This window comes from Dendrobates tinctorius, unplaced genomic scaffold (genome assembly GCF_039654945.1).
Source record: "Dendrobates tinctorius isolate UK_male_01 unplaced genomic scaffold, ASM3965494v1 ptg000183l, whole genome shotgun sequence".
NCBI lineage: Eukaryota > Metazoa > Chordata > Amphibia > Anura > Dendrobatidae > Dendrobates > Dendrobates tinctorius.
Window position 1 is genome coordinate 6,022,109 of NW_027361850.1, and position 23,825 is coordinate 6,045,933.

Genomic DNA, 23,825 nt, shown 5'->3' on the forward strand with positions numbered 1-23,825 from the left:
TTTGGAAGGCAGGCCTCCTTCAGATCTATTCAGAGAACTTTTTAATCCAATAATAAAGTTGTTTTTCTTCGGATCCGGGTTCTTCTTTATTCCAGGCATTCTTTAGAAGGTTTGAGAGTCCAAAGTTCTGCTTTAAAGTAAGCTTTTGCAGGCTTAAATAGGGGAAATAACAGGAGCTCAGCAAAACACGTCTGCTCCTGTCCCCTGCAAACCACGCCCCCTCATTTTTTCATATTTTGACCCACCGAGTCATGTTTTGGGGGGGGTGCGTTTACACCGCTCCGCCTGCGGTAAAATTGATAAAGCGCTTTTATTCTTCGGGTCTGTACGGTTACAGCAATACCTCATTTAGGTCATTTTTTTATGTTTTGGCGCTTTTATGCAATGAAAACAATTTTATATAAAAAATAATTACTTTTGCATCGCTTTATTCTGTGAGCTATAACTTTTTTATTTTTTGCTGATTATGCTGTATGGCGGCTCGTTTTTTTGCGGGACAAGATGACGTTTTCAGCAGTACCATGGATATTTATATGCGTCTTTTTGATCGCGCGTTATTGCACTTTTTGTTCGGCGGTATGATAATAAATCATTTTTTGCTTCGTTTTTTATTTTTATTTTTTAAGGGGTTCACTAATGGGACAGTTTTATAGGGCGGGTCGTTACGGACGCGGCGATACCAAATATGTGTACTTTTATTGTTTTTTTTTTATTTCCAAAAAATGAATTTATTTGGGAATATTTTTTTAATTTATTTAGCGATTTTTTTTTAAATTATTTTTACACTTTTTTTTTTTTTTTTTTTTTTTAACTTTATTACATTGTCCCAGGGGGGACATAACTGTCATGTGACAGATCGCTGATCTGTCACATCACAGATCACTGTGACAGATCAGCGATCTGTCACAGGCACTGCACAAGGCTTCCTCCTTGCCTGCGCTTTGCAGGCATGAGGAAGCCAGCTCCCTGCATGCCCCCGAAGGTCCCTGTCGCCATCTTGGATCCGGGGACCTGCAGGGATGGAGCCCCCCGCAGCAGCGCTGCACATTGCGCTGCTGTGGGCGGCTCAGGGAAGCACGGAGGGAGCCCCCCTCCCTGCCGATGCTTCCCTTTAACCCCCGGTACACCGCGATCGTGTTTGATCGCGGTGTGCAAGGTGTTAACGTGTCGGGGGCGGTCCGTGACCGCCCCTGACACATTGTGCCGGGTGTCAGCTGTGATAATCACATGGGCGCCGCTGATCGCTATGACGTAATATTCCGTCCATGGGAATTAGGTCCAGGGTCACATGGACGGAATATTACGTCCATTGTAGGAAAGGGGTTAAAGGGAAACTGTCACCCCATTTTTCCAGTATCAGCTGCCGGCACGGCCATCAGGGGCTCACCTACAGCATTCTGGAATGCTGTAGATAAGCCCCCGATGTAACCTGAAAGATAAGAAAAATGAGTTATATTATACTCACCCAGGGGCGGTCCGGTTTTGGTCCGATGGGTGTCGCAGTCCAGTCCGGAGCCTCCCATCTTCTAACGGTGACGTCCTCTTCTTTGCTGCCTGTCGTGGCTCCTGCGCAGGCGCACTGCCCCGCCCTGTTGAGAGCAGAGCAGAGTCCTGCAGTGCGCAGGTGCCGGAAACACAACAGGCAGCAAAGAAGAGGACGTCACCGTTAGAAGAGGAGAGGCGCCGGACCGGACCGTGATACCCATCGGACAAAGTACGGACCGCCCCCCGGTCAGTATAATATAACTAATTTTTCTTAGCTTTCAGGTTACATCGGGGGCTTATCTACAGCATAACAGAATGCTACATGTGATGTCATTATATGTGCAGGGCTATATGTGATACCATTATATGTGCAGGACTATGTGGTGCCATATTACTATGTACTGGACTGTATGTGGGGCCAACAAATTATCTGCAGGGCTATTAGGATTTTTGCTCTGGGGCCCCATGATTTCTATGTATACTATGAAACTGGAAAAAGCAAACACTGGATAAATAAAATACAAATGCCCAGAAAAATACAAATCAGACTGCATCAACCACTATGTGTATAAAAAAATTGTCTAAAGGTAGCACTAATGCATCATATAAAGTGCAAATGCAAAATTAATTGTGCTACACAACAGAATAAATGTTAAATGGTAAAATAACTAATAATACCGGACATTGCTGAAGTTTTGTTCCTAATCATCTCTATGCATAAAAAAATCTCCCAATGTGAATAAATAATGAATAGTATAGAGAGAGGGCCAGAAACAAATGGTGTACATCATAACTCAAGAGGTAAATTTGAAACAACAAATAGTTATAGTTGCCCAGAGTTGAAAACCATCCAGTGTACCCCTTAACGCGCGTTTCGATAAAGATCTTGCTCAGAAAGGGTGCACACCTATAATGCTGTAGATAAGCCCCAGGTCCAGACCTGCAACACCGGTCCGATGAGTGTTGCAGCTCCTGCTTGCTTTATGGCTCCCCACATCGCTCTCCTGAGCAGGCGTACTTATCTGCCCTGTTGAGGGCAGAGCAAAGTACTGCAGTGCGCAGGTGCCGGGAAAGGTCAGAGAAGCCCAGCGCTTGCACACTGCAGTACTTTGCTCTCCCCTCGACAGCGCAGAGAAGTACGCCTGCGCAGAAGTGCTTTGCCGAAGAGTGGCAAAGCAAGCAGGAGGGCGGCGTTGCAAGAAGATGGGAGGACCCGGACCTGTGACACCCATCAGACTGGACCGCATCAGACGCCCCCCCCGGGTGAGTATAATAAAACTTATTTTTCATACCAGTGTCATACTGGAAAAACACTGATGATACCGGTGTCATACCGGAAAAACACTGAAGACACACACTGATCCAAAACACTGATGATACCAGTGTCATGCTGGGAAAATACTGTTGACCACACTGATGCAAAAACACTGATGACACCATTGTCAACCGGAAAAACACTGATAACACACTGATCCACAACACTGATGATACCGGTGTCATACCGGAAAAACACTGAAGACACTCTGATGCAAAACACTAATACCAGTGTCATACCAGAAAAACACTGATGATACGCTGTCATAGAGGAAAAACATTGATTACACACTGATGCAAAACACTGATGATACCGGTGTCATACTGGAAAAACACTGATGACACACTGATCCATAACACTGATGATACCGGGTGTCATACCTGAAAAATACTGATGACACCGGTTTTTCAAGTATGTGTTTTATACAGAAAATATTCAGTATATCTCTCTGCTCAGCTTCTCCTTCATAGATCGGACTGCATGCACAACGGGACTGGTTCCCTTTAACCGGTCTATTTAGATAAAGAGCCAGAGTAATTGCACAGGTCAGGGAGAACTTAGCTATGACTCTGAATTATGTCTCAGGAATCACTTACGTTAATTACAGTTTTCATTCGGAATCTTCCTTGGCAACATTATTGATTGGTAAAAGCCAGAGTTCCTGACTGTAAGTTTGCCAAGTGGTTCCATGTAACTGAACGATGCGGATTATTACAGTACACACATCAGAAGCTATACTAGTGATATGGCGTAACTGTAAGACTATGCGGTGCATAGGGCAGAACACAACAAGGAGCAGATGGTTTAGGGCTCCATGACAGAACACAACAAGCCGAAAGAAGACATTATGGGAGGATGTAGGAGGTGTCAATAATCCCATTATGAGAAAAGGAAGCCCAGTGTTCTCCCCACATCCCAAACCGACCCCGATAAGTGAGAGTGGACATTACCTGGCAATGACCGAAGCTGAGCTGGGGGAAGTTAGCTGAAGAGGATGATCCCTTCTCCTCACACTGATCTCTATGTACTTTGTGTACTAATCACGCCTCCATTATCCCAGTACCACCACACTGCTGTCACCTCGTCCCTCCTCTATGCCTCCTCCTCTAATGTCCCCAGCTTGTGAACCCTCCTCTTCATCCATCCTCCACATCCCCCTCACTGCTGGGCATCCCTGTGGTAACGCCTCAGATGCAATCTGCCTCCTCTTCACTGGTCTTACATCTCATCCAGTACAAATAGGTTTCTTCTAACCAGCACACAGTGTGCGGTGACTTTATGCTACAACGTTCCTCTCTGTGCTATGGAATGAGAGCAGTGAAGAGTAGCTGGAATCCAGCATTTATTCCAATTTATGGGAGATAAATGCTGGATTCTATTTTATGAGACTGCTGGATCACGTTCAGTTTACACTAGGGGTTGTCAATGTCCACCTTATCTTTATTTCAACCATTGTTCTGGAGAAATCATTTTGTGGCACTTGGTAACTTTCAAAAATGTTCCCCCTCCCTCTCCCTTGGCATTTTTTGTGTTTGCTACCTTGTAATTTCACAGTTGTTGTTTTTTTTTTGAGGGTTTGCATCAGTTCATGTAAATAACATGGCTACAACTGTGAAAATTAGGTTTTCTCTTTATTATGAAGCAAACAACAAATAAGATGAAATAGCTGAAAACATCAGTGTGTATAACTAACTATTCACCCTCCTAAAGTCATTACTTTGTTGAGCCTCCTTTTGCTGCAATTACAACTGCAAGTCGCTTTGGATAAGTCTCTACATGAGCTTTCCACATCTTGCCACTGGGATTTTTGCCTGTTCCCAGAGGCGTAGCTAGGGTTTTGATTCGGGGGGGGGGGGGGGGGGGTGAAACTTCTGAGTGGGCCCCTATCCAGAGAACCTCATCAGATGACCGCGCTGTGGCAAAAATAATCTATATATAAAAAGACCAATATTGATATTACTGCCATATGGTCAGTGGTAAATACCAGTCCTACAGAACATATAATAGATTAGAGCAGAGTTACAGATAATGACTTACCGCTGATGTTCTTTCTGATAGAATAGTTCACTTTTCAGGTCTTTTCCATCTGGCCCAGACCAACATGACGACTCCTCCAGCCAGGACTCGGCTGCAGAGAATACAAAAAAGACACGTTTCACTTCTCATTTTTACCGCTGTCACCAATTGGACTATTCTCATCCTGCACAAACCCCTCAACCTCATCAAACCCCAATACTGAGCTGCTGCTGCTGCTGCCATATGTGTCCCTATTACTGCACCTATTGTGTGGTTCTGTGTGACCTCTAAATTCTAAAGCAACTCTCTAGAATATAGTAATGCCGGGTGCAAGTGCCTTAGAAAACAGTGCCCACATTCAGGGTCGGACTGGGCCACCGGAGAACCATATAGTGCCAGCTGCCTAGGGCCCCTGCTGCTTCAGGGGCCCCCAGCCAGTGGTGTGTCGCTAATAGTGGAACACCAGCAGCTGCTATGGGGGCCCCCAATGCCAGCAGAGCAGCAGTGGGTGACAGGAAGCCAGAGCCTGTTCCCGCTGCTAAAGTGAAATGAATATTCATGCTTCCCCATGCCCCCATGGGCGAGGAGAGGAGTGAATATTAAGCGGGCAGTGTTTGCCGCAGGCTGCGGCTAACACTGAACACTATAAGGGCCCGCAGACCAGGGTCCCCGCACCCCCCAGGGCCGGAAGACAGGGGGACAGGGTGTCAGTACGGCCCCCCAGTGTGCGCCGCAATAGTGGAAGAGAGAGCGTCACATGACGCTCCCTCTCCCATCATTACCCTCTTCCTCTGACACACAGCGGGTGTGCGATGACGTCACTTCATCGCGTCCCTGTTGTGTACCGGCCTGGCTTCAGTGCAGCTCCAGACATCAGAGCAGAGCCGCCGCTGAAATCAGTGTGGGAGCGAGGAGTATAGTTTTTTTTTTTTAATTTATATAGTGAGTCCTGGTTGCATGATTATGATACCCGTATGAGAAGGGAGCAGCATGATACCCCATATGAAGGGGGTAGTATGATACCCCACATGAGGGGGGGCAGCATTATACCCTATGAGCGGGGCTGCATTATATTCTGAAGGGGCTACATTATATTCTTTGGGGGGCTGTATTATACCATATGAAGGGGGCTACATCTAATATATAAAGCTCAAAGTGTGTATGTATGCATGTATGTATGCATGTACAGTATGTATGTGTGTATGTGTGTGTGTGTGTGTGTGTCCGGGATAGGCATCCGCACCATCGCAGCTACAGCCACAAAATTTGGCACAGTCACACGTCTGGACCCCGAGAGCGTCCTAAGCTATGTTGTGAGGCGAAATTTTAACCCCGCGCGTTCCAATTCACCAAACAATTTTGCCCCTGTCTACATAATGGGGAAAAAGTGTGTGCGCGTCAAGCCCCGCCCCTCATTATGATGTCATAATGCCCCTATCTACATAATGGGGAAACAGTGTGTGCGTATCAAGCCCCGCCGCTCATTATGATGTCATAATGGTTGACTATGGGATGGTGGATGTGTAATGGGTACATGGGCACTGGACTGTGGGATGGAGGATATGTATGACAGGTATATGGGCACGGGCCTATGGGATGGTGGATATGTATGACGGGTATATGGGCACGGGACTATGGGATGGAGGATGTGTGATGGGTATATGGGCACTGGACTATGGGATGGAGGATATGTATGACGGGTATATGGGCATGGAACTATGGGATGGCGGATATGTATGATGGGTATATGGGCATGGGACTATGAGATGAAGGATGTGTGATGGGTATATGGGCACTCGACTATGGAATGGAGAATATGTATGATGGGTATATGGGCATGGGACTATGGGATGGAGGATATGTATGATGGGTATATGGGCACGGGACTATGGGATGGAGGATAATTATAATTTGTTATAACTAACCACAGTTAGTTACTATGCCCGGGCAGCGCCAGGCTCTTCAGCTAGTTATAGATAAAGAAAGAAAGAAAGAACAGAGAGAGAGAAAGAGCAGAGAGAGAGAGAGAAAGAGCAGAGAGAGAGAGAGAGAAAGAACAGAGAGAGAGAGAGAAAGAACAGAGAGAGAGAGAGAAAGAACAGAGAGAGAGAGAGAGAAAGAACAGAGAGAGAGAGAGAGAAAGAACAGAGAGAGAGAGAGAAAGAACAGAGAGAGAGAGAGAAAGAACAGAGAGAGAGAGAGAGAAAGAACAGAGAGAGAGAGAGAGAAAGAACAGAGAGAGAGAGAGAGAAAGAACAGAGAGAGAGAGAGAGAAAGAACAGAGAGAGAGAGAGAGAGAAAGAACAGAGAGAGAGAGAGAAAGAACAGAGAGAGAGAGAGAGAAAGAACAGAGAGAGAGAGAGAGAAAGAACAGAGAGAGAGAGAGAAAGAACAGAGAGAGAGAGAGAGAAAGAACAGAGAGAGAGAGAGAAAGAACAGAGAGAGAGAGAGAGAGAAAGAACAGAGAGAGAGAGAGAAAGAACAGAGAGAGAGAGAGAGAGAGAGAACAGAGAGAGAGAGAGAGAGAGAGAGAGAGAAAGAACAGAGAGAGAGAGAGAGAGAGAGAACAGAGAGAGAGAGAGAGAGAGAGAGAACAGAGAGAGAGAGAGAGAGAAAGAACAGAGAGAGAGAGAGAAAGAACAGAGAGAGAGAGAGAAAGAACAGAGAGAGAGAGAGAAAGAACAGAGAGAGAGAGAGAAAGAACAGAGAGAGAGAGAGAAAGAACAGAGAGAGAGAGAGAAAGAACAGAGAGAGAGAGAGAAAGAACAGAGAGAGAGAGAGAAAGAACAGAGAGAGAGAAAGAACAGAGAGAGAGAAAGAACAGAGAGAGAGAGAAAGAACAGAGAGAGAGAGAAAGAACAGAGAGAGAGAGAAAGAACAGAGAGAGAGAGAACAGAGAGAGAGAGAACAGAGAGAGAGAGAACAGAGAGAAAGAACAGAGAGAGAGAAAGAACAGAGAGAGAGAAAGAACAGAGAGAGAGAAAGAACAGAGAGAGAGAGAGAAAGAACAGAGAGAGAGAGAGAAAGAACAGAAAGAGAGAGAGAGAAAGAACAGAGAGAGAGAGAGAGAGAAAGAACAGAGAGAGAGAGAGAGAAAGAACAGAGAGAGAGAGAGAGAGAAAGAACAGAGAGAGAGAAAGAACAGAGAGAGAGAGAGAGAAAGAACAGAGAGAGAGAGAGAGAAAGAACAGAGAGAGAGAGAGAGAAAGAACAGAGAGAGAGAGAGAAAGAACAGAGAGAGAGAGAGAAAGAACAGAGAGAGAGAGAGAGAAAGAACAGAGAGAGAGAGAGAGAGAAAGAACAGAGAGAGAGAGAGAGAGAGAAAGAACAGAGAGAGAGAGAGAGAAAGAACAGAGAGAGAGAGAGAAAGAACAGAGAGAGAGAGAGAAAGAACAGAGAGAGAGAGAGAAAGAACAGAGAGAGAGAGAGAAAGAACAGAGAGAGAGAGAAAGAACAGAGAGAGAGAGAAAGAACAGAGAGAGAGAGAAAGAACAGAGAGAGAGAGAAAGAACAGAGAGAGAGAGAACAGAGAGAGAGAGAACAGAGAGAGAGAGAACAGAGAGAGAGAACAGAGAGAAAGAACAGAGAGAGAGAAAGAACAGAGAGAGAGAAAGAACAGAGAGAGAGAGAGAGAAAGAACAGAAAGAGAGAGAGAGAAAGAACAGAGAGAGAGAGAGAAAGAACAGAAAGAGAGAGAGAGAAAGAACAGAGAGAGAGAGAGAGAGAAAGAACAGAGAGAGAGAGAGAGAAAGAACAGAGAGAGAGAGAACAGAGAGAGAGAGAACAGAGAGAAAGAACAGAGAGAGAGAAAGAACAGAGAGAGAGAAAGAACAGAGAGAGAGAGAGAAAGAACAGAGAGAGAGAGAGAAAGAACAGAGAGAGAGAGAGAGAGAAAGAACAGAAAGAGAGAGAGAGAAAGAACAGAAAGAGAGAGAGAGAAAGAACAGAAAGAGAGAGAGAGAAAGAACAGAAAGAGAGAGAGAGAAAGAACAGAGAGAGAGAGAGAGAGAGAAAGAACAGAGAGAGAGAGAGAGAGAGAGAAAGAACAGAGAGAGAGAGAGAAAGAACAGAGAGAGAGAAAGAACAGAGAGAGAGAGAGAAAGAACAGAGAGAGAGAGAGAAAGAACAGAAAGAGAGAGAGAAAGAACAGAGAGAGAGAGAGAGAAAGAACAGAGAGAGAGAGAAAGAACAGAGAGAGAGAGAGAAAGAACAGAGAGAGAGAGAACAGAGAGAAAGAACAGAGAGAAAGAACAGAGAGAGAGAAAGAACAGAGAGAGAGAAAGAACAGAGAGAGAGAGAGAAAGAACAGAGAGAACAGAGAGAGAGAACAGAGAGAGAGAACAGAGAGAGAGAACAGAGAGAGAGAACAGAGAGAGAGAACAGAGAGAGAGAGAGAGAGAAAGAACAGAGAGAGAGAGAGAAAGAACACAGAGAGAGAGAGAGAGAAAGAACAGAGAGAGAGAGAGAGAAAGAACAGAGAGAGAGAAAGAACAGAGAGAGAGAGAGAAAGAACAGAGAGAGAGAGAGAAAGAACAGAAAGAGAGAGAGAAAGAACAGAGAGAGAGAGAGAGAGAGAGAGAGAGAGAAAGAACAGAAAGAGAGAGAGAAAGAACAGAGAGAGAGAGAGAGAGAGAGAGAGAGAAAGAACAGAGAGAGAGAGAGAGAGAAAGAACACAGAGAGAGAGAGAGAAAGAACAGAGAGAGAGAGAGAGAAAGAACAGAGAGAGAGAGAGAGAGAGAAAGAACAGAGAGAGAGAGAGAAAGAACAGAGAGAGAGAGAGAGAGAGAGAGAGAAAGAACAGAGAGAGAGAGAGAAAGAACACAGAGAGAGAAAGAACAGAGAGAGAGAGAGAAAGAACAGAGAGAGAGAGAGAAAGAACAGAAAGAGAGAGAGAAAGAACAGAGAGAGAGAGAGAAAGAACAGAGAGAGAGAGAGAAAGAACAGAGAGAGAGAGAGAGAAAGAACAGAGAGAGAGAGAGAGAGAGAAAGAACAGAGAGAGAGAGAGAAAGAACAGAGAGAGAGAGAGAGAGAGAGAGAAAGAACAGAGAGAGAGAGAGAAAGAACAGAGAGAGAGAGAAAGAACAGAGAGAGAGAGAAAGAACAGAGAGAGAGAGAGAAAGAACAGAGAGAGAGAGAGAAAGAACAGAGAGAGAGAGAGAGAGAGAGAAAGAACAGAGAGAGAGAAAGTAAGAAAAAGAAAGAGAAAGAAAGAACAGAGAGACAGAGAGAAAGAAAGAAAGAAAGCAAGAAAGAAAGAGGGGAAAGAAAGAGGGGAAAGAAAGAACAGAGCAAGAAAGAAAAGAGAGAAAGGAAGAACAGAGAGAGAAAGAAAGATTAGAGAGACAGAGATTAGAGAAAGAAAGATTAGAGAGAGAAAGAAAGAGGGGAAAGAAAGAACAGAGTGAAAGAAAGAAGAGAGAGAAAGAAAAAAAGAAAGATTAGAGAGACACAAAGAACAGAGGGAAAGAAAGAACAGAGAGAAAGAAACAGAGAGAGAAAGAAAGATTCTATAAAGATACTATAGCAGCCCGGCTCCCATTGTAGTGCCCACCTGAGCCTCCCGGTGCAGGACATATCATGATCCGCTCACATGGCCGACATCGCAGAGTCCAAGGTGATCCCGCTGTCCGCACTGTCGGAGGAGGACACGGTGATGGATCTGAAGCATTCCCTGAAGTGCCTCCATAGTTCTGTCACAATCTCCTCCTGAAATTACCTCATTTCCGGTCAGCTTCTAGCACGTCACTTCCAGTGGAACATCACGTGCAAATTTTAAAGTGCTCCTCAGGACTCCGCCGTGTACTCCTGTGTCCGCGGGAAAAGTAAGCTCCCAGCCGGGGCAGTGGGGCAGACTCTTTCAAAATCGGGTATGTCCCACTGGATCCGGGAGGTATGAATGCTCCCCACCATACACCTTGTACACGCATGGCTCCGTACACCTCATACACACACGGTTCCGCTTTCTATGCCTCGTACACGCGCGGCTCTGCTCCGTACACCTTGTACATATGCGGCCATGCTCTGTACACCTTGTACACATATTGCTCCACTCCGTAAACCTCGTAAACATGCGGCTTTGCTCCATACTCATCGTACACATGCGGTTCCGCTCTGTACACCTCGTACACACATGGCTCTGCTCCGCACACACACAGCTCAGTTCCGTACACTTCGTACACACAGGGCTCCGTTTCGTACGCCCCGTACACACGTGGCTCTGCTCTGTACAACCCATACACATGGCTCCACTCCGTACACCCTATACACATGTGGCTCCACTCTGTACACCCGGTACGCACACAGCTCAGCTCCGTACACTTTGTACACACAGAGCTCCATTCCGTACACCTTGTACACACACGGCTCCACTCCGTACACTTTGTACACACAAGTCTCCGTTCCATACACCTCATGAACACTCGGATCTGCTCCGTACACCTCGTACACACACGGCTCCGCTCTGTACACCTCGCTCGTACACATGGCTCTGCTCTGTACACCTCGCTCGTACACACGGCTCCGCTCCGTACACATATCTCCGCTCCGTACACCTTGTACACACACAGTTCTGCTACATGCACCATGTAAACCCCTCCTGACCCCAAACAAACTTCCCCTCATCCAGCACGATGACAACCAGCACAGCAGAGTCCTGCATACACTGAGGCCCCTGATCATGTGACCCCTGACTCCTCCCCTCCTGTGACCTCACCACAGGTCCTGTGCAGAAGAGAACATAGCTGCCGGGCAGCAGAGCAGGGAGATGATCGATTCTCCTGCTCTGCCACAGAATGTAAGCGTAGCTCCAGGTGGGCCCCCTCAGAGCACAGGGCCTGGGACCACCACCCCCTCTGCCCCATGGTAGTTATGCAACTGCCTGTTCCTCAAGGCAAAACTGCTCCAGCTCCTTCAAATTAGATGGTTTCCTCTGGTGAGCAGCAATTTTCAAGCCTGACCACAAATTCTCCATTGGATTAAAGGTCAGGGCTTTGATTAGGCCACTCCAAAACATTTATACGTCTCCCCTTAAACCACTTGAGTGTTGCTTTAGCAGTATGCTTTGGGTCCTTGTTAGGGATGAGCGAGTATACTCGTTAGGATTCAGTACTCGGCGAGTAATGCAGTACTCTAATCCTAGCGAGTAAATTTCACTACTCGCCTCACAATATTCGGATCTCCTGCCCGGCATGTTTCAGCCAATCACAGTAAAGCCACCGCCTTCTTTGTTGTGGCATTACTGTGATTGGCTGGCTGCGCAGCCTCATATGTGTGTGCGGGGGTCTGTGCCGCACAGACCCCCGATCAGCCCGGCAGAGCCCGCACACACAGCCTCACAGACCCCCACACACATTCTCCGCCCATTACTCGCATTTCCCATAGACATACATTGGACTCGCTACTTGTTACGAGTACCCGAGTATTAGGAGCTACTCGTAACCAGTACAGCGAGTCCGAATATTTCACTACTCGCTCATCCCTAGTCATTGTCTTGTTGGAAGGTGAATCTCTGTCCAGTCTCAAATCACTTACAGACTATAAGTTACATTTTGGTCTCATCAGACCACAGCACCTTCCTCCATACATTTGGGGAGTCTCCCACATCTTTTAGCAAATTCAAAATGAGCCTAACAATTTTTGAGGTCAAGCGGGAAGTCTGGGCAGCCTCAATGACATCAGCGGTAGTCACTGATGCTACGCAGACTCTCCGCATGACCCACAGTGAACTCAGCAGTGTCGGAAAATGTTCAGAAACTTTCCCACGCTACGGAGTTCATGTCCGGTCAGGCGGGGAGGCTGCGCAGGCAGCTTTTTTCATTCATTACGCAGTGGTTTACAGCCAGGGCATAGCATTAGCACTGCTCCCGGTTGTAAACTATTTAACCCCTTGAGATGGATTGCAGCGTGGGACTTGACTGTACAGCGCATAGGTACGGGATATTGTTGCTTTTTTATTTTTGATTTTTTACAGGAGAACAAGGGCTTCAATTGGATTGGGAGTTTAATAAAGATGGCAAAAATGTGTTTAATTATTTCATTAAAAGACTTTATTCTTAATGTGTGTGTTTATTTTTAACCCTTTCATACAATTGGATTAATAATGGAGAGGTGTCTTATTGACACCTCTCCATTATTAACGAGGCTTAATGTCACCTTACAATAGCAAGGTGACATTAACCCCTTATTACCCCATATGCCACCTGCTACTGGGCAATGGGAAGAGATGGGAAGAGAGAGGCTAAGTGACGGAATTGGCGCATCTTACAGATGCGCCTTTTCTGGGGTGGCTGGGGGCAGATGTTTTTAGCCGGGGGAGGGCACAATAACCATGGTCCCTCTCTAGGCTATTAATATCTGCCCTCAGTCACTGGCTTTCCCTTTCTGGCAGAGAAAATTGCACGAGAGCCCACGCCAGTTTTTTCTGTGAATTCTTTGATTTAACACCTACAGCTCCAATATTTTACACACATACACTAACACTATTATTGACTGACATATATAAATCTTACTGATATGCAATGGTTTACTGTATGCAATATAAATCTTACAGATATGCAATGGTTTACTGTTATGATGAGTCACCAAAGGAGGAAAAAACAAAATACCAGCTAAGTCCAGAAAAACCAGAGAGGTTGGCAGCTATCGGATTGCAGACCCCTGAACCTATCCACAACAACTAGCAGTAGCCGTGGGGGGTTCCTACGGAGCCCTAGACCCCTTGATCACAGCCGGAGAACTACATAGCCTAAAGACAGAAAGGGGAAAAACTAAACTGCCCCAGAGCAGACCCCAAAGCAATAGGCAGCCCCCAACATATAATGACGGTGAAGCAAGATGAAAACACTAACACAGATAGAAAGATAGGTTGAGCAAATGATGGGGCCCAAGCTAACTACATAGGACAGGATAGGAAAGCTGCTGTCTGCCATCCGCAAAAACCCTAACAAAATGAGCCAACCGACTGATAGGAAAAACAGGCCCTGAAGTCGCTAGGCTTCAAAAGACTATCAGCACTCAGGTATATTCTGAAGACAGAGCAAAAAATCAACAGATCAGAGACAAAAATGGAATTCAGCTCACCGAGGATGGCAGAACTCCCAAAAAAACAAGGCAAAACAAAAACAAAACTGAAGAGTACAAAGCAGAGCAGAAAAACTTAGCTTTGAGATGCAGGAATCAGACTGGTCTCCAAGAATCCAGCAGGAAAATCACCAGCCAGGAAGAAGGGCGTCGGCAGCCTTATATCCAGTCCTCAATTCCAGCCATCCAGTCATCATCTAGCTGCCCATGTGTCTGGTAATCAGCCTCACTACCTTCCTTCACCAGAGGAGGGAGTTCATCAGACCTCAATGGTGAAGGGAAAAATGAACTCACAACAGTACCTCCCCCTTGAGGAGGGGTCACCGAACCCTCATCCATGCCACCAGGGCGATCCGGGTGAGCCCGATGAAAGGCACGCACCAATCTTTCGGCATGAATATCAGAGGCAGAGACCCAGGAATTATCCTCCTGACCATAACCCTTCCACTTAACCAAATACTGGAGTCTCCGTCTAGCCAGACAGGAATCCAGTATCTTCTCTACCTCATATTCCATGTTACCTTCAACCAATATAGGGTCAGGAGGTGCCACCACAGGAACAAACCTCTTCAACAAGGACTTATGAAACACATTATGAATTTTAAATGTGACAGGAAGAGCCAACCGAAAAGAGACCGGATTAATAATCTCCAAAATCTTGTAAGGTCCAATAAATCTAGGCTTAAACTTAGGAGAAGCCACCTTCACAGCGATATTTTTTGATGACAACCAAACCATATCACCCACCTTAAACTGGGGACCAACGGTCCTACGCCGGTTGGAAAACCGCTGGGCCTTTTCCTGGGAGAGAGACAACTTATCCACTACTTGGTCCCAGATCTGGTGCATTCTCTCCACCACAGTGTCAACACCTGGGCAGGCAGAAGGCTCCACCTGCCCTGAAGAAAATCGAGGGTGAAAACCAAAGTTACAAAAAAAAGGTGACATCAAAGTGGCAGAACTAGCTCTATTATTTAAAGCAAATTCGGCCAAGGGCAAAAATGAAACCCAATCATCCTGATCGGCAGAAATAAAACATCTCAAATACGACTCCAAAGTCTGGTTTGTTCTCTCCGTCTGCCCATTGGTCTGAGGGTGAAACGCAGAGGAGAAGGACAACTGAATTCCCAGCTTGGAACAGAAAGTCCTCCAAAATCTAGACACAAACTGAACTCCTCTATCAGATACAATGTTCTCAGGAATCCCGTGCAAGCGAACCACCTGTTGCAAAAACAAGGGCACCAACTCAGAGGAAGATGGCAACTTAGGGAGTGGTAAAAGATGGACCATCTTAGAGAATCTATCACAAATCACCCAAATAACAGTCATTCTCTGAGAGACAGGCATATCAGAGATAAAATCCATTGAAATATGGGTCCACGGCCTCCTGGGGACCGGCAAAGGCATCAACAAGCCACTAGAGCGAGAACAAGGTTTAGACCGGGAGCAAGTCCCACAGGACTGCACAAAATTCCTGACATCATGAGACAAGGCGGGCCACCAAAAAGACCGACTCACCAGATCTCTAGTACCAAAAATACCTGGATGACCAGCCAATGCAGAGCAATGAACTTCAGACATCACTCTCTTCCTCCACTGGTCAGGAACATACAACTTTCCACTGGGACAACGCTCAGGTTTGTCCTCCTGAAACTCTTCCAGAGCACGTCTCAAATCGGGCGAGATGGCAGAAAGAACTACCCCCTCGCCTAAGATGGTAGCAGGCTTAGTCACAACAGGAGAATCAGCAAGGAAACTCCTAGAGAGGGCGTCTGCCTTGACATTCTTAGTGCCCGGAAGAAAAGAGACCACAAAATCAAAATGTGTGAAAAACAAGGCCCACCTAGCCTGTCTAGGATTCAAGCGCTTGGCCGACTCCAGGTAAATTAAATTCTTGTGGTCAGTAAGGACCACGACTTGGTGTTTGGCTCCCTCCAACCAATGTCTCCACTCCTCAAATGCCCATTTCATGGCCAACAGTTCCCGATTCCCACATCATAGTTACGTTCGGATGGGGAGAACTTTCGGGAAAAGAAAGCACAAGGATTCATTTTAGATGTCACAGGATCTTTTTGGGACAACACCGCTCCTGCACCAATCTCAGAAGCGTCCACCTCCACCTGAAACGGGAGTGAGACATCAGGTTGCCGCAAAACCGGAGCAGAAGTGAATCTTCGCTTCAGCTCCTGAAAGGAAGAAACAGCCTCCGGAGACCAATTCAGCACATCAGCACCCTTCCTAGTCAAATCCGTCAATGGCTTGGCAATACCAGAAAAATTAGCTATAAATTTCCGAAAAAAATTAGCAAAACCCAAAAACTTCTGGCGGGCCTTCAAAGAAGTGGGCTGAACCCAATCATAAATGGCCTGTACCTTGGCCGGGTCCATTTCAATAGTTGACGGAGACAAAATAAATCCCAAAAATGAAATCCTCTGTACCCCAAAAAGGCATTTCGATCCCTTGACATACAGGGAATTCTCCCTCAAAATCCGGAACACAGTCCGAACATGTTCCACATGAGAATCCCAATCCTTGGAGAAGATCAAAATATCATCCAGATAATCAAAAATTTATCCACAAAGTCTCGGAATATATCGTTCATGAAGCACTGGAAGACAGAAGGGGCATTAGTGAGCCCAAAAGGCATTACCAGGTACTCAAAATGTCCATCCGGAGTATTAAACGCCGTCTTCCATTCATCCCCATGCTTAATGCGAATAAGATTATACGCCCCCCTGAGGTCAAGCTTGGTAAACCAGCAAGCACCTTTAACTCTGGAGAACAGATCAGAAATCAGGGGTAACGGATACTGATATTTAACAGTAATTTTGTTGAGGGCACGATAGTCAATACAAGGCCTTAATGAACCATCCTTTTTAGCCACGAAAAAAAACCCAGCACCTAAGGGTGAAGAGGATGGTCTAATATGACCCTTCTCCAATGCCTCCTTAATATAGGATCGCATAGCCTCGTGCTCGGGTACAGTTAAATTGAAAAGCCGACCCTTGGGGAATTTACACCCCGGGTTCAGCTCAATTGCACAGTCATAACTCCTATGAGGAGGCAAAGACGCAGACTCATTCTCACTAAATACATCATAAAAGTCAGCCAAATAGTCTGGAAAATCATGCGACTGGGGAGAGGTGGGGAAAACAGGAGCATCACTAAGGGCACACCGACAACCCCAACTCACCACAGACAAAGATTTCCAATCCAGAACTGGATTATGAATTTGCAACCAGGGAAACCCCAGAACAATGGTATCATGCAAATTATGCAACACCAAAAATCTGCAATTTTCTTGATGGTCTGGGGCGACCCACATTACCACCTGGGTCCAAAACTGAGGTTTATTCTTCGCCAAGGGAGTAGCATCAATACCCCTCAAAGGGATAGGTGTCCGCAGAGGTGTCATAGGAAATCCACAACGTTTAGCAAAATCCAAGTCCATCAGGTTAAGAGCTGCTCCTGAATCCACAAAAGCCTTGGCGGAAAATGTGGACAGGGAGCAGATCAGAGTAATTGCCAGAAGAAACTTGGGTTGAACACCCCCAACAGAAAACGTGTGTGCAAAGCGTTTCTCTCGTTTAGGGCAGACAGAAATAATATGCGAGGCATCTCCACAAAAAAAAAAACACAGCTTATTACGCCTTCTGAACTCCTGACGTTGCGCCCTAGACAAAATTCTATCACATTGCATATGTTCAGACATTTGTTCAACAGGTGGCAACATCTCTCGTGTAGTTTTGCGTTCACGTAAACGCCGATCCACCTGAATGGCTAATGACATAGAATCGTCAAGACCAGAGGGAACAGGAAATCCCACCATAGTATCTTTTACAGTTTCTGACAAACCCTTCCGAAAGAGGGCTGCCAAGGCACCATCATTCCAGGTAGTAAGGACCGCCCACTTTCGGAATTTTTGACAGTACAACTCTGCCGAATCCCGACCCTGGCTTAATGCCAACAGGGTCTTTTCAGCCTGATCAATAGCATTAGGTTCATCATACAACAACCCCAAGGCTTGAAAAAATGCGTTCACATTATTCAGAATAGGATCATCAGGTTTCAAAGAAAACGCCCAATCCTGGGGATCGCCGTGCAGCAAAGAGATGACAATTTTAACCTGCTGCGCAGAGTTCCCCAACGAGTTAGGCTTCAAGGCAAAAAATAATTTACAATTATTCTTGAAATTCAAGAATTTAGACCGATCCCCAAAAATACATCAGGAGTAGGAATCTTTGGTTCAGCAGCATGTGAATGAGCAAGATAGGCAGAAATTCCCCGCACTTCAGCAGCGAGCTGCTCCACACGATCAGACAATTGCTTCATCTCCATTGAGAGAAAAATTCCCCCTACGGCCTCAGAGATATAGAGGAAAAAATATGCACACAAAAAAAAAAAAATTCTGACACTTTTTTTTTTTTTTTTTTTTACAATTCTCTCCTGCTATTGAGTACCCTAGGATCTGCGGGATGGCTGGTGATTCTGTTATGATGAGTCACCGAAGGAGGAAAAAACAAAATACCAGCTAAGTCCAGAAAAACCAGAGAGGTTGGCAGCTATCGGATTGCAGACCCCTGAACCTATCCACCTACAGCTCCAATATTTTACACACATACACTAACACTATTATTGACTGACATATATAAATTTTACTGATATGCAATGGTTTACTGTATGCAATATAAATCTTACAGATATGCAATGGTTTACTGTTATGATGAGTCACCAAAGGAGGAAAAAACAAAATACCAGCTAAGTCCAGAAAAACCAGAGAGGTTTTTGGGAGAGAACTCCCAAAAAAACAAGGCAAAACAAAAACAAAACTGAAGAGTACAAAGCAGAGCAGAAAAACTTAGCTTTGAGATGCAGGAATCAGACTGGTCTCCAAGAATCCAGTAGGAAAATCACCAGCCAGGAAGAAGGGCGTAGGCAGCCTTATATCCAGTCCTCAATTCCAGCCATCCAGTCATCATCTAGCTGCCCATGTGTCTGGTAATCAGCCTCACTACCTTCCTTCACCAGAGGAGGGAGTTCATCAGACCTCAATGGTGAAGGGAAAAATGAGCTCACAACAGTTTACTGTATGCAAATCATGTCTCCTATCCTGTCGGGTTCTGTAATGATTTTACAGAAGCCAACAAATGAATTAATGGCCATTCTGCTATCTAGCTCCGTATGAAATAGTCATAGTTACTCACCGGCTAACGGTATTTTTCGGAGTCCATGACAGCACCACCTGAGAGAGGGGATCCGCCCTTCAGGAACAGGAAATCCTACAGATCCTTAAGGGCGGCGCATCTCCCACGCATCAGTTGGTTTGCAGAACACAAGAGGACCACCAAGGTTAATAGCATAATTCATGTACAATACTTTACACAACTACTAATTACCAGTGTACATATAAGAGGAAGACGTGCACACCCAAATCAAACTAAAGCGAGGGAATATACAGGTGCTGTCATGGACTCCGAAAAATACCGTTAACCGGTGAGTAACTACGACTTTATTCGGTCATCCATGACAGCACCACCTGAGAGAATTACAGAGAGTAATAATTACTTTAGGGAGGGACTACAGCCTGCAGAACCCTGACACCAAAGGAGAGGTCTGGAAAAGCACCCAGGTCTAGTCTATAATGGATGTAAAAGGTGCTCAGAGAGGACCAAGTAGCTGCCTTACATATCTGGTCGATCGAGAACTCCGATCTCTCTGCCCACGAGGTTGCCATGGCCCTGGTGGAATGCGCCCTCAGCTTGCCAGGAGCCGGTTTGCCCTTTGAGGTGTATGCTAATGAAATGGCCTCCCTAATCCACCTCGCTAGCAAGCTTTTTGAAGCCCTAAGGCCCTTCCTAGTGCCCTGATAGGAGATAAACAAGACATTATCTTTTTTCCAGGGGTTGGAAACTGCCAGGTACTCTAGGAGACATCTCCTAACGTCTAGAGCAGGGGTCCCCAAGCACCGGGCCGTTGCAGTGCCCTTGCCGGTCCACGGACACAAGGGGAGCTGGCGGCGGTGCAGCAGCTGATACTCACCTAGCGGTCCCTGTCGGCACGGCGGATTCATCCAGCGCTGAGCGGTTAAGTGTACCGCTCATTTAAGGTCATGAATATGGACGCCACTCATATCCCATAGGCGTGGCGTCCATATTCATAGACCTTAATGAGCGGTAGTACGTGACCGCTCTGCACAGGAGCTGAAGCGCCGCGCGATGCAGAGAGGGAAGTTCAGCGGAAGAAAGGTCAGCGATGTGAGGGCAAGTATGATGGGGGAGGATGTGGGAGCCGAGCGGAGCCATATATACAAGGGAGAGAGAGTGGGAGCGGAGCCATATATACAAGGGAGAGTGAGTGGGAGCGGAGCCATATATACAAGGGAGGGAGAGTGGGAGCGGAGCCATATATACAGGGGAGGGAGAGTGGGAGCGGAGCCATATATACAAGGGAGAGAGAGTGGGAGCGGAGCCATATATATAAGGGAGAGAGAGTGGGAGCAGAGACATATATACACGGGAGGGAGAGTGGGAGCAGAGCCATATATACAAGGGAGGGAGAGTGGGAGGGGAGCCATGTATACAGGATGGGACAGGGGAGCCATGCATACAGGATGGGAGAGTGGGAGCAGAGGCATGCATACAGGATGGGAGAGTGGGAGCAGAGCCATGCATACAGGATGGGAGAGTGGGAGCAGAGCCATGCATACAGGATGGGAGAGTGGGAGCAGAGCCATGCATACTGGATGGGAGAGTGGGAGCAGAGCCATGCATACTGGATGGGAGAGTGGGAGCAGAGCCATGCATACTGGATGGGAGAGTGGAAGCAGAACCATGCATACAGGATGGGAGAGTGGGAGCGGAGCCATGTATGCAAGAATGGGAGCAGAGCCATGTATACAAGGATGGGACAGGGGAGCCATGCATACAACAGGGGTAGCCACACAGAGCTGGACAGGACGGGGGGAACCACACATACATTTTCTGATGATTAGAAAATAATCAGCATGTACAGTACTCCAGTACAATTTTTCTTAAGTGCTCAATGCTCCATTTCCTTGTAGGTTCCAATCATCATTAGCAGTGACGGTCATCAGTAGAAGTAACCCAGTGCTCCCACTGAAACAGAGAAACAAGCGAGGTACTCCCACTCATTCAAAACCTATGGTGAGTTTAGTCACATTATAAATGTTATAATTAAATAAGTATGCACTGCTAAACTACAACCGCATCCATAGCCACGCCCCCTTATGACCAAAGCCCCGCCCCTGTCACACCTCTATCCCCACCCTGCCGGGCCATGGAAGAATGGTCTTGCTTGAAGCCGGTCCTTGGTACAAAAAAGGTTGGGGACCCCTGGTCTAGAGTGTGTAATTTCCTTTCCTTATCGTTCGTGGGATTAGGGAGGAAGGAAAGAAGGACTATCTCCTGAGTTCTATGGAAACTGGAGGCTACTTTAGGCAGGTATGCTGGATCGGGTGTAAGGATTACCCTGTCGTCCCTGAATTGTATGTAAGTGTCACGTCCGCCATGTCTGCCATGTCTGTTTGTCTCAAGAACTCCTGGAGCGATGTGCATGCGCATGTTTTGTCTGCTGTCCTGCATGTTCGCTAGAGCTGTGTGCAGACTCACCTCATGTCTGAGCTGCAGGATCCCTGCGTTTCTGCTCTGCCTTCTGTGATCTTCTCATCATGTCTGGAGTCCTTGATCATGTGATGTTTCTTAAGATCCTGCACTGTCTGGTTCTGCAATCATCTCGTCATGTCTAGAATCCCGGAAGTTCTCCCCTGGTCCTGACCTGGAGGAGGAGGTGCTATGCCCTATATCAGGCCGCCTCTTCCTATGCTCAGGGCCTGATTATTGTGTTGCTTCCCTGCAAGGCTCTGGGTCTGTGGGGTTGCTCCCTCTATTCTGTGCCCTTGCACTTTGCTCTGTAGTGCGTCTCTGCACACGCTCCGTGCTCGTATTCCGCCTCTTGTCTTGTGCCATGTCTTGTGTTGTCTCTCGTGCCATGTTTGTCTTTGCCTTGCTTTGCCTTGTAGTCCTTCTGCTGTTCTTTGTCTTAGTCTGTTTTGCTATGTCTCGCCTTAGCTATGCTTTGACTTGTAGTCCTTCCTGTGTTCTCTGCCTCGCCTGTTTTGCTATGTCTTGCTTTTGCTATGCTTTGACTTGTAGTCCTCCCTGTGTTCTCTGCCTTGCTATTCCTTGCTTTGTGTTCCTCCCTATGGTCTCAGTCTTTGCTTGCTCTGCCTCGCTCTCTCCTATGGTGCTCTGTAGTGCTCCCTGGCACACGCACCATTTCTCCTCTCCTTAGTGCTCGTTTCTTTGTCTAGTCCCAAGGTCTTCCCTTGGCCCGGCTCTGGGCTTCTGCCTACGCTTCGCTGCTAGACTCTGTCCTCTCTCTGACCTGGCTCTGTTTCTGCCTGTATTCCTTGCCTTGTTCCCTGCCTTGTCCTTGCATTGAACCCCGGCGTGGGTTCCCCTTGGCCGTCTCCTGTGCCGTGGTAAGTGCCACGTGTTTGTGTACAGCCGTGTGTACTGGCCAGTGTGGCGTGCCCCCTGCGTGGCTCCTAGCACGCAGCCCTTCCTTGTGCCCTGGCGTGGCTCCTAGCACGCATCCTGCCTTGAACCCTGGCGTGGCTCCTAGCACGCACCCTGCCCTGAACCTGACGTGGCTCCTAGCACGAAGGTTCCTTTGCCCCCTCCTGTGCCTTAGTCGTGCCTCGTGCTGGCGTTACAGCCGTGTGCATTGGCCAGTGAGGTGTGCGTCTCTGCGTAGCTCCTAGCACGCAGCCCTGCTCTGAACCCTGGCGTGTCTCTACACGCACCCTGTCTTGTGCCTTGGCGTGTCTCTACACGCACTCTGTCTTGTGCCTTGGCGTGTCTCTACACGCACTCTGTCTTGTGCCTTGGCGTGTCTCTACACGCACTCTGTCTTGTGCCTTGGCGTGTCTCTACACGCACTCTGTCTTGTGCCTTGGCGTGTCTCTACACGCACTCTGTCTTGTGCCTTGGCGTGTCTCTACACGCACTCTGTCTTGTACCTTGGCGTGTCTCTACACGCACTCTGTCTTGTACCTTGGCGTGTCTCTACACGCACTCTGTCTTGTACCTTGGCGTGTCTCTACACGCACTCTGTCTTGTACCTTGAACCTTGGCGTGTCTCTACACGCACTCTGTCTTATACCTTGTACCTTGGCGTGTCTCTACACGCACTGTCTTATTCTATGCTTTGGCGTGGCTACACACGCACCCTGTCTCGTTTGCGAACCTTGGCGTGTCCCCTACACACGCACCTCGCTTTGAACCCTGGCGTGTCCCCTACACACGCACCTTGCCTTGCACCTAGTCTTGAACCCTGGCGTGTCCCCTACACACGCACCTAGCCTTGGACCCTGGTGTGCCCCCTACACACGCACCTAGCCTTGGACCTTGGCGTGTTCCCTAAACACGCACCCTGCTTGGATATCTGTCGTGCCTCCTTGCCTGAACCCTGGTTTGCCTGCCGGATGCCCGGAACCTGCCGACCGTTGCCAGAGGTCCAGAACCAGATGACTACGGCCTGATGTCCGGAGCTGACGTCCGCAGCCTGATCCCTGGACCCTGTCGGTTTGCCAGCAGTCCGGAGTCCGATGCCATCATGCCATTACCTGTGCCTAGGCGTGCCATCTGGCACGTACCATGTTATGGACCTTGGCGTGCCCACGCGCGCACCTTGCACGTTTTGCTTGTTTTCTCTGTATGTGATCTTGTGTTATTCTAATGAAGATACCTTGCACCTACGTCTAGTCTCGTCTTGCTTCCTGCTCGTCCTTGTCGTCAGACACTCGTCTAGTGTCCCCTGAGCCGGCCGTCTGGTCCCAGCAGTCGTGGTGGCTCACCCCCTTGGTCTTGCCCCTGACACTCCCTGTATAGGGGGTGGATTCTCACAAG

General features: G+C 47.3%; 1 protein-coding gene across 6 annotated transcripts in view; it reads right to left on the reverse strand.

The window, feature by feature from the left end:
* Window positions 1–21,548, reverse strand: part of LOC141055030 (coiled-coil domain-containing protein 28B-like) — a 118,023-nt gene extending 96,475 nt beyond the window's left edge. For 3 of the 6 annotated variants that reach the window (XM_073551962.1, XM_073551960.1, XM_073551961.1), the window contains exon 1: window positions 3,751–3,994. The gene's annotated coding sequence lies outside the window, so the exon portion shown is untranslated. Of the gene's footprint in view, window positions 1–3,750; window positions 3,995–4,837; window positions 4,918–21,524 lie in introns of those variants that run through there. The other 3 variants (XM_073551964.1, XM_073551963.1, XM_073551959.1) reach the window with 3 other exon arrangements.
* Between the last annotated feature and the right edge of the window lie 2,277 nt (window positions 21,549–23,825).